General features: G+C 53.4%; 1 long non-coding RNA gene across 1 annotated transcript; it reads right to left on the reverse strand.

Annotated features, from left to right (window-relative positions):
- Nucleotides 1-1,739: 1,739 nt before the first annotated feature.
- Nucleotides 1,740-5,231, reverse strand: LOC136794337 (uncharacterized). Its single transcript, XR_010840947.1, has 3 exons — nucleotides 5,082-5,231; nucleotides 3,382-4,705; nucleotides 1,740-3,209 (listed from the first exon to the last, which is right to left on the reverse strand). It is a non-coding gene; the product is annotated as an uncharacterized lncRNA (long non-coding RNA).
- Nucleotides 5,232-9,700: the final 4,469 nt, after the last annotated feature.

Consider the following 9,700-nt stretch of genomic DNA (forward strand, 5'->3'; position numbering starts at 1 on the left):
ACACAGAGACACCAAGTGAGCAAATGTTGTTGGAAAAATTGTGGCAAGAGAATGGCTTGACACAGGGTTGCCATAAACTTTCAATTTGTAAAAAACACAATGTCTGGGGCTTCCCTGGTGGCAGAGTGGTTAAGAATCTGCCTGCCAGTGCAGGGATCACAGGTTTGATCCCTGGTCCAGGAAGATCCCACATGCCGCGGAGCAACCAAGCCCGTGCGCCACAACTACCGAGCCTGCTCTCTGGAGCCCACAAGCCACAACTGCTGAGCCCACGTGCCACAACTCCTGAAGCCTGCATGCCTAGAGCCCGTGCTCCGCAACAAGAGAGGCCACCCGAATGAGAAGCCCACGCACTGCAACAAAGAGTAGCCCCTGCTCGCAGAAACTAGAGAAAGCCCGCGCGCAGCAACGAAGACCCAATGCAGCCAAAAATAAATAAATAAAATAAACAAAAAACAAAAACAAAAACCACAATGTCTGCAAAGCACAATAAAACGAGGTGTGCTTGTATACATATGGGTTAGTAGACACACATATACTTCCTTCTTTGTCAGCTGGGAGGGCCTAGAAGCAACCACACCCCAGCCGCGGTCAGCGCACCAGCGCCCAGATCTTGGCTTCTTACACCGCTTCCAACGGAAGGGACCCGGGCTCCCTGGAGAAACGCCGACTCTCGGACAGGAGCAGGAAATGCTCGGGATGAGCCTGAAGCTCCTCGGGCCAGAGAGGAAGGAAAGTGCTCGGAAGCAAAGCACAACAGCCCCCAGGGATGGGTGTGTCAGGGGAACAGCGGAGCCAACCGAAGGAGCTCCCAAGGGCCGGAGCTGGAGCCGGTTCAGCAACAGAACCAAGTCGTATTGGACCATGGCCCGAAGAATAAAATGAATACCCACGGGTCCAAACGGACATCAATGAGTGACTGATGAGGAGACGGGAGGAGAGGGAATCTGCTCTGCGGGAGAATCCACGTGGTTCTGCAGACACTCCGTCCTCGGGCAGGGGAGGGGAGCGTCCCCCCTCCTTGGGTGCGGGGTGTGCACGGCGACCTCCTTCCAGAGGACAGTGGGGAAGGGGGGAGCAGCTGCACAGCGGAGAGACCTGACAGACACACCTGCGCCAGGTGACCAAGGTCAGCGTCCACGGCGCAGGTCACGTGACAGCACGCGCCCCGGACGGGACGTGATGAGAAAGGCCCTTCCGCTCTGTGGTCTCCACTGAGGGACGCCCTGAAAAACGCCTGACTGGTCCTCAAAACGGTCAAGTCGTTAAAGACAAGAAGGTTGGGACTTCCCATGTGGCACAGCGGTTAAGAATCCGCCTGCCGATGCAGGGGACACAGGTTCCAGCCCTGGTCTGGGAAGATCCCACGTGCCGCGGAGCAACTAAGCCACTGCACCACAACTGCTGAGCCCGCGTGCTGCAACTACTGAAGCCCATATGCCTAGAGCCCGTGCTCCGCAACAAGAGAAGCCACCGCAATGAGAAGCCCGCGCACCACAACTAGAGAAAGCCCGCACAGCAACAAAGACCCAACACAGCCATAAATAAATAAATAAATAAATAAATAAATAAATTTATTTATTTATTTAAAAAGACAAGGTCTGAGAGACTGTCACAGCCCACAGGAGCTCTGAGGGGACACGATGACTACATGTCACGTGGGGTCCTGGATGCGGTCCTGGGACAGCAGAAGGGCCCCAAGGAAAACTGAGAAAGTCTGCATAAACTACAACTTCTTAGTTTCATCAACAACAGTGTATTAATGTTGGTTCATTAAAGGTAACAAACACAGCATACTAAGGTAAGATGTTAACAATAGGGGGAGATGCGGGGGGTATGTGGGACATTGTTGTACTATCTTTACAGTTTATAAATCTTAAACTGTTTCAAAAATAAAATTTCCTTTTTTTAAAGAAGAACAAAGTATACTAGGGGAAAGAACAAGCGTTGCACCTATGGCAAATAAACGCCTGGGAAGGTGCTACCCATTGGGCAACAGCAAATGAAAAGCTCAGTGAGACGGCTGCACGCCCCACTGGGAGGCTAGTCACAGAAGCGACGGTGCCAGCGGCTGGCGGGGAGGTGGGGGCGCGGCAGGCACACAGCTGCTCCGGGAAGCACACGGCTCTTCCTTCGCATTAACTTTCAAGGTGCACCTTCCGTGGGGCCTGGGCGTCCGAGCAGAAGCCTGCGCTCTTAGCAGCTTTGTTTGTAGTCGCCCCAAACCCGACCTCGGCCTGGTGTCCATCACCAGGTGGCCCTGAACGTGGGGCAGCCGTAGGTGGGGAGGCCAAGCAGCCGTAAGGGAAGGGACGGCGGGCCCTCAGCGGGGGCCTCGGAGGGCCTGTGCTGAGTCATGTGACGACGCCAGACCCCAAGGGGGACGTGCTCACGACTCCGTTTGTGTGAAATTCTGGGAAACACAGAGCAGCCGTGGTGACAGGACGTGGGTAGGTGGTTGCCTGGGGACGGGAGGTTTCGAGGGGCAGGGAGAAGCTCTGGGGTGACTGTGTCCAGGATCCTGGTTCCAGTGTTTGACTCCCAAGCCTGGACTTATCACGTCCCACACTTTAAAAGTGGGCAGTGTATTTGTATCTCAGTAAAGCTGCGGGAGGAAAGCACGAGCACCCCAAGAAGCTGGAATTTGGGCTTTTCGGTGAAATCTGTGAGCTGTCAGCATCACAGGCATGGGAACAGGGAAGGAGGAGCCTGAGACCACGGTGCTGCCTCTTGCTTTTACCCCCAAACTGTGTTAAAGTTCCTTCTGGGCTTGCAAATGATAAATGGACTTTGAAAATGCCCAAGTCTGCAAACACAAATAATAACTTAAAGTGGCACACACTGAGGGAAACTGTGTCATTGACTCAATTCCATCTGACCTCCTTGCACAGCAAAGAGCTCAGAGAGAGTGAGTCATAATTTTTAAGACAAACATGTCTTCTGAGTTCTGTCTTTGAACATGTCTCGTGTTTAAAAAATAAGCCTGCAGAGCGCTGGCTTCCCCCAGCTCTCCGAGTGGAAACGCACCCCGCCGAGCTTCTTGGCCACGCGTGGCCACCTGCTTGCCGCCCGGATGGGGCTGACCGGATTTGGTCCCCCGCGCCTGGGTGGAAATTTCCAGAGACGTCCTTCCTTCGTCGCGTCTTTAATTTGTCAAACGGGGCTCTCTCGCTCCGGCTGCCAGGTTCACACAGCTGCCGAGGCAAGAGCTGGCCGGCATACGCCAGGGAGGAGTTTCAGTCTCGGAGTCAGACCAGACCCTCTTCCGCCCACGTGGCCCTGCCACCCCGTCCAGGACCCGGACTCGGACCCGCGGGAGCCTGATGGGGATGGGGTCCCCAAGGTGCCCGCCCTGTTCCTGCCGGGACGAGCATGCCTTACCCCCAGTGCGCTCTCCGTGAAGCCCGGCTTTCTTCCTCCTTTCGCTGTGAGAAGCAGGGAGCGTGCAGGCGCCTCTGACTCATGAAACGGCTCATGCCCACAGGTCCCTGTGAATGAGCCCGTTTGGGGCAAGATCCTCTTCCATTCCTGCCGCCCTGACCTTGAGGACACAGTTTATTCTCTGGGCCCAACCTTCTCTTCTTTGCACTGAGGACTCCCCTCCAGTTGAGCATGCTAGGGCTCTTTGGACCCTGATTTGGCGCTTTCATAAAGTTTAAAAAAAGAAAGGACGTTCGTTTCCTATGATGTAAAAGTAGCTAAGTGTCGGCGAAGACACCAGCAAGGTTGAAAGCCTTACGCGGGTCCCTGCAGCTTTGCTCCCGGGGAGAAGAAGCAAAATCTCTCCTAGTGTGAACTGTGCAGCTGGGTCAAAAGTCAAAGGTCAGGCTTCTGGGAACACGCCAGGACACAACAGCACCAGGGGCTGTTTTCAGCAGAGACAGGAGATTTAACCTGGACTTAGAGGTAAGGGATGCAGTTTGAGAACAGCTCCAGGTCTCCTGGGTCTGAGGATGAAGAGTGGGAAGAGGTAGACCCCACCCCACCCTCAGGCCCTGGATGTGGGTGTGAAGACTGGAACTAGCAGCTACTTTGACATCACGAGGGCAGCCACCCGGAGGATAAGACTGACAGGTGGAGGGCTGCATGAACAGATATTTGCAGGGATGGGTCTGAAAACCTGACCACATCACACCTGAAGCCTGATCTACTCTGGATTGTCCTGCCATAGGAGGCAGGATTTATTAGCAGGTTCATGTTGAGACCAGTCTGAGTTGGGCATTCTGTTTCTTGAAACTTAGAGGGTCACATCTGACACTGGCTGGGAAGTGTGTTTTCTAGAACCAGAGCTGGGTGAACTCTCAGGCCACTGAAGCTGACCTTGTGCCGGTTCATTCATACAAAGAACAATAGTGAAATAACCCAGGACTGGCCCTGCAGGGGAGCATCTACCGTGTGATATGGGCACCTGCCAAATCCTCACAGGGAGGAATTCACTTCGTGCTCCAGCGACGTCACGAGTAGGAGCTGTAGCCCCCTTTGCCTGCAGAGGGGGAGACAGGTCTGCAGAAGACGCTCGGCCGCCTGCTCGGTCCCCAGCCTGGAGAGGTGTCCGGGGGCCACACCCAGGCCCCCCTCAAGCCCCTGCACCGCACACACGTGGCGGGAGGGCCGCCAGGCGGACTCCGGCGTCTGTTGATGAGCTGTTTCCCTTCTCTGGTCTTTTTCTCCTTCACTGGACCCATGTAGGATGTTTCTGGAGCTCCTGTAATTTGCACATTCCCAGCACAGGTCTGTCATTCTCTGCTTTGATTCTTTAAAGCAACACAGTTCACATTCCATCTGCATGAACAGGGCCTTTCTCAGCCCAGGGAAAATCTTCCCAGTAGGTCTTTGCTTATTTTCTCTTCCATCTACATTGTTTCTGTTTATTCTTCACAAGTGTCTACAGTCCTTACTCGTGTGGGATTGTGTCTCTAAGAACTTTCGCGGCGTTTACTTTCCCCTGTGTCTGGGCGGGGGCGGGGGTGGGAGGCACCCAACTCACTGACCTGGTCCCCACCGTGTCTCATCTGCGACCACCCCCTCAGACTCTCACACTTGAACTTCCTGGGACGCCCACGTGCACCCTCCCTCGTTACCTCCGTCTCCTGTCTTTCTGGAAGGACAGTCCCCTCCCCCGCGACCGGGACGCCCGACTGTTCCCTCTTCTGCAGCCGAGCACGTCTGGGGTGGGGTCCGCCTGCCTGCAGGGGTGGTCCCATCCCCACCGCAGGACGGCTTCTCGCCCCCCTCCTGGGTTTGCTCGTCCCTGACGTAGAGCAATCTCCCTGCCGCAGCGCCGTGACAGGGGGCGGGGCCTCGTGGTGTTCCTCCAGGACGGTGACGTTGTAACCAAGCAACACCCTCTGGGGCCTTCCCGGGACAGACCCCACCCCCCATGTCCTCCACCTGCCTCTTGCCTGAAAAGAAAAGCTGTGGTCTCCCAGGCCTCCCCTGAGTCGCAAAATCCTGGCTCAAGAATTAATGCTTGAACGGATGTGAACATGTAGTAGCAAAAAATAGTGGTTGGGTCGGAAGAACTGGTGACAATTTAAATAATACATCAGCCATAGGGCAGGCACAGAATCTTTAGTTCCTCTCTGAAGTACCTAGATAACAGTGTCTGACGTACATTGCTGAATAGTTTTGCAGATGCTAAAATCCCCACCAGATGGAAGGAGTTAACTGCATGATGGCCAGGAGCACACAGCCCCCAGACTGGTCAGAACCAGAAGGCGATGACTGAGATTCCCGGAAGACCACCCTGTGATCTCACCACCAACCCATCAGAAGAAAGGCACACGCCCTGCAGCCCTCACCCCAAATGTTGCCTTTAAAAACCCCTCTCTGAAAGCCATCACTGTTTGGGTCTTTTAAGCACAAGCCACCCATTCTCCTTGCTCAGCCCCGTGATTAACCTTTCTCTGATCCAAACTCCTACACTTCGGTTTGTCTGACCTCACTGTGTGCCCGGCACAGGGACTTGGGTTCAGCAACAAAATAAAGGAGTGAGCTGGGCGTCCCAGGCCACCTGCCTCGGCTGGTCACAGGCCACCACCCCTGCCACAATCCCGCCTCTGTCCCGGGGGGTCTTCCCGGGCCTAAGCAGCCTGGACCCCCAGCCTCTCCACCCATGGGGGTCAGACGCCCCTAATCCAGGAGCCACGGGGCCACACTCCCTCTGGAGGCTCCGGGAGGATCCTTCCTGCCTCTTGCAGCTCCTGGTGGCTCCAGGTGTCCCTTTCTGCTCCTGGGCTTATAGCAGCATCACTCCCGTTTCTGTCTCCATCTTCTCATGACCTTCTCCCTGCATCTGTGTCTCTCTGTCCAAATGTCCCTCTTATCAGGACACTCAACTCCAGTATGACTTCATCGTAGCCTGATTACATCGGCAAAGACCCTGTTTCCAGATAAGGTCACATTCACAGGTTCTGGGTGGGCATGAACTTTGGGGGCCACTATTCAACCTATTAACCACCCCCCCACACACGGATTAACACCTCTGCACACATTCACCATGCATTCCCCCCCCCACAGGCACCCCCCCACCCCCGTGTGCCCCTCACCTGCTCCATCTCTGTCCCTTCTCTACCCATGCAGCACCCACTGCAACCCCCAGGTACTACTACCTGGCCTCCCCGTCCTGAAACTGGAGCTGAGCAGTTGTGGGGCTCTTGACCTGGCTGCGGGGCTAAGCCCAGGCTCAGGAGTGGTTCACACAGCTTCCGATGGCTGGATCCTGCTGGCCTTGCAGGGAGGCCACCCGGCAGCCGAGGGTCCTTCCCCTTCGGAGGGCCCCTGACTGTGCTGGGCCTTCCCCTCCCCGCTGCCCTTTCCGGGATTTTTCATCTGTGGTCCCAGGTCCTGGTTCCCTTTAGGGGCTGCTGGAGACCTTCTCTGACATCTATTTTCCGATGGGGGTTTTACCTGAAACAAAGCATTTGTGAAAACAAGCAGAGGGAGTATTTATACAGAAGGGGAACTTTAAAAACCCAAGCTCCTGGATGGCGACGGGCCGCTGACCCTCTCGTCCATCTGGGTAGTCAAGACTCTTGATGATGGGCCAGTGATGGCCACAGTGCACCGTCACTGGAATGGGGTAAAGGCAGCCTGTGACCCAGCCTGAGGGCACACGGATCTTTTAGGGAAATACTTCAAAACATGCAATGTGATTTTTGAAGACTTTGTACGTGGCAGAAAAATAGAATGTAGTTAAAATACCATAAATCTGAAGAGCTTGACTTTATTGAGAAGTCTCCTAGAAAATATAGCCCCTTATGTCATTTTCCAGTTCTGTTTGTTCTAGTAAAGCATCCTTTCCTCCACCGGGTCAACTTCAGGCTTCCTGAGTTCACTCATGTGTCTCCTCCTATACGTCCGTCTCAGGCAAACCATGAACACCTGTTCTATTGCCTCATTGGACTGTTTATAAGGTGGAGAAGTAGCCCCACCTCTGGACAAGGGTGTGGCAAGCTTCTTCATGTGGCTTTGGACGCTCCTGTGGCCCCTTTTGAAAAATAGAATATGTCACGTCCACACTCAGACGACAGTATTCCGGTCCATTCCATGTGTAATATATATGCTTCCCCCCAATCGACCCCCCCTCCCCCCTTCCCACTCTCATCCCATTATGGCATCAGCTTAAGTCCAGAGTCTCATCATATAAAACAAGTGCAGGTCCACAACGTACCCTGTGGACAAAGAATGTCCCTGCCATACCAGTAAACGAAGAATGTTGCGGTCATCAAGCCACTGCAGCTGCCCAGCTGTACACCCTGAGGGGACTCGGGACGGAAAAAAGCAGGACGCTGGCCCCAGAGAGCTAAAGTGCATCTCAGAGGAATGATTTCAATGAGCCCAGACTCTTGCATCTTCCCAAACATAGTAAAGCACTAAATTCATTAACTTGAGATGTCTGGTTTTCTTTAACAGTAATCTTTGGAAGTTCTGACTACCTGTTTGTTTGTTTGTTTTTGACAAAAAATCCTATACATCCAGGCTCCTCCCTTACCTCTTGGGAGAAGTCCCTCAGGGCTATCTGAGAGGCCGCCTCCTGGGCTTAAGTCCTCAGTATGCCACCAGATAAAACATAATTCTCAACTTTTAGGCTGTGGTGGTGTTTTTTTTTTTTTCAGTCAACAGTTTCCAGTTTATTTCTGAGATATTTCCTCAGGTGCAATTTCCCTTGATCTTGATCTGGAGATCTATGAACTAAAAGGGTCAAATTCTCTGTTCCACACCCAGCTTACTGGGGAGGAAGGATGGTCAGGATGGACACTCCTAATCAGAACGAGGGGAAGTGAGGACACACAGCGGCCGTGATCCACACTGCAGAAATCCAGCTGCCAGGGCACCGGTGCCCTGCTCAGGACGCAGGAGATGCACCTTGATCGGGGCTGAGTGCTCTCCTTAGAAGGGCTTTCCTCTGTCCTTGCCTCTGCCTCTGTGTTCTTGACCCCCAAAGTCATTCTCCCTTTTCCAGGAGAAATGGCCCATATTTGCCCCTGAGTACCTTTCTTAATCTGCTTCCTGAGCATAGGTGGTTGATGTCCCAGAGACCTCTTTTCATTTTAAACTGTCTCTTTTATTGCAAGCGACAGTGCTTCTGGCACTACAATTTTCTTAAAAACTTTGTGGATTACCTATGAATCTCATGGTGGGGGGGGGGCTTGCTCCATTAGACAAAAGATGTCCTCTCAGCCTTCAATCCTTCTGCAGGCTCAGTAAATGGTATGAAAGCCACACTCAATCTGATTGTTGCCTAGGGCCATGTTTCACTGGCTAGCCTCTGAATTTGATCTTTGCCGTGGGTCATGCCTCAATCAGTTTAGGCAGCTGTAACAGAACACCATAGATTAGGTGGCTTATAAACAACAGAAATTTATCTCTCACAGTTTCGGTGGTCGGGAAGTCCAAGGTCAAGGCAGATTCAGCGTCTGGTGAGAACCTGCTTCCTGGGTCATGGACGGCAGTCTTCACACTGTGTCCTCGCTTGGTGGAAGGGGAGAGCTCCAGTCTCTTCAGCCCCTTAGAAGGGCACAAATCCCATTCGCATGAGGGCTCCACCTTCATGACCTAATCACTTCCCAAGGTCTCCACCATCTTCTACCACCACACTGGGGATAAGGACTCCAACATATGAACTTGCAGGGGACACATTCAGTCCGTAATAGGGCATTTTCTTGCTTTGAGCACATTTTGCTGGTTTAAAGACTCGTGTAAGAAATAACAACACTGAACCTAGCCAAATCCTGACTCCTTTATGTTTCCTCTAAATTTTGCTCAAAACCAGAAAGTTCCTTCATTATTTCATCCATACTTTATTTTACGAAGCTAGGAGAAACCAGTTAGCCCTCATGACACTCTGCCTGCAAATCTCTCTCCTCAGATCCTTGAGCTCATGTAGTGTATCCCCCCCGGGAGTGGTTTCCTCCTGCTGCTCTGGAATACAGACCACTCTCCCCACTCTCCCATGTGCCCCCGCTGACTTCTCCTTCCCTGGCAGCTCCTTGATGGGCCAGGGGTTTGGTAGCTCCTCACTTCAAAGGTGTTGCCCACTTGCCAATTTGTGTACCTGTGGGACTGGGCCACACAGAGGGTGCCCTTCCTCATTCACACTAGGGCTGGTGGAGGCCAGGTCTCTCGCCTGAAAGCCCCACCTTTCACCGGTCAAATGGTCCTCATCCAAGTCCAGCCCAAGCTCTCCCTCCTCCTCAGC

This window comes from Kogia breviceps, chromosome 5, assembly GCF_026419965.1.
Source record: "Kogia breviceps isolate mKogBre1 chromosome 5, mKogBre1 haplotype 1, whole genome shotgun sequence".
NCBI lineage: Eukaryota > Metazoa > Chordata > Mammalia > Artiodactyla > Physeteridae > Kogia > Kogia breviceps.